The sequence below is a fragment of the Arvicanthis niloticus genome, chromosome 19, assembly GCF_011762505.2.
Source record: "Arvicanthis niloticus isolate mArvNil1 chromosome 19, mArvNil1.pat.X, whole genome shotgun sequence".
NCBI lineage: Eukaryota > Metazoa > Chordata > Mammalia > Rodentia > Muridae > Arvicanthis > Arvicanthis niloticus.
Genome location: NC_047676.1, coordinates 4,689,858 through 4,690,668, shown reverse-complemented (window position 1 = coordinate 4,690,668; position 811 = coordinate 4,689,858). Strand labels below are relative to the sequence as shown.

The 811-nt window shown below is 45.7% G+C and overlaps 1 non-coding gene across 1 annotated transcript; it reads left to right on the top strand.

Annotated features, from left to right (window-relative positions):
- Nucleotides 1-471: 471 nt before the first annotated feature.
- Nucleotides 472-605, top strand: LOC117724090 (small nucleolar RNA SNORA17). Its single transcript, XR_004608775.1, has one exon. It is a non-coding gene; the product is annotated as a small nucleolar RNA SNORA17 (small nucleolar RNA).
- Nucleotides 606-811: the final 206 nt, after the last annotated feature.

The window sequence follows — 811 nt, the reverse complement described above, 5'->3', positions numbered from 1 at the left end:
GAAGCTGAGCACCAAGTCTTGGGGTTTGCTCTCTTACAGTTTCAGAGTCTCATCAGGTCGAATTTCTCCACCAAGTGTTGCCAACTAAGTTCCTCTTAGACATCGAGAGGGTTGGAACGTTTGCCATTTCTTCTTCATTTTTCACAATTCTGTAGGAAAAAGTTTCTGCGTGAACTTTTCTAAGTATTTCATAAAAGTGTATTGATACATTTGTCTAAGTTTCATCAACCCAGGGAGAACCTTCCCAAACAAATCACATTTGCCTAGCAGACAGTAAGTAGACAAGAAGGCAGAATTCTCCTCCTCAACCTCCTACTCCTGTCAAGGAGATGCTGTCCCAGGTGTGTGTCTTCTGGGATATGGAGGCACTCTAAACTAATAAATGAGTGTTTCCTTTAGTTGGAAAACTTTTTAAATAAACAATTCAGTTAGAAGTCTCAGAATTCAAGAGAAGCCTGCAGATGTGGTTCCTGTGTGGCTGCAGGTGTGGCTGTAGGTGTGGTTGCTGTGTCACATTGTGCCGGTAGGTGGCAGAGAGGAAAGAAGCTATGCCTATGCTCAATTTTCTTACCTATGAACATCTGAATAACTAGTAGCCTAACAATCTCGGAAAAAGGCTGTCATGAGATGACCACCAGTCATCATTATCCTGCTGTCCAGGTGAGGTGCAGGGCCTGCTCTCCCACATGTGGAGGCAACATCTCTCCTGAGTACTGCAGCTGGCTAGGGGCAGGGTCGGCTATCCTGATGGCCAGGTGGGTGGTGGTGTCAGTTCTACACAGCTCTCAGACACCAACATGTCCCTGGGATG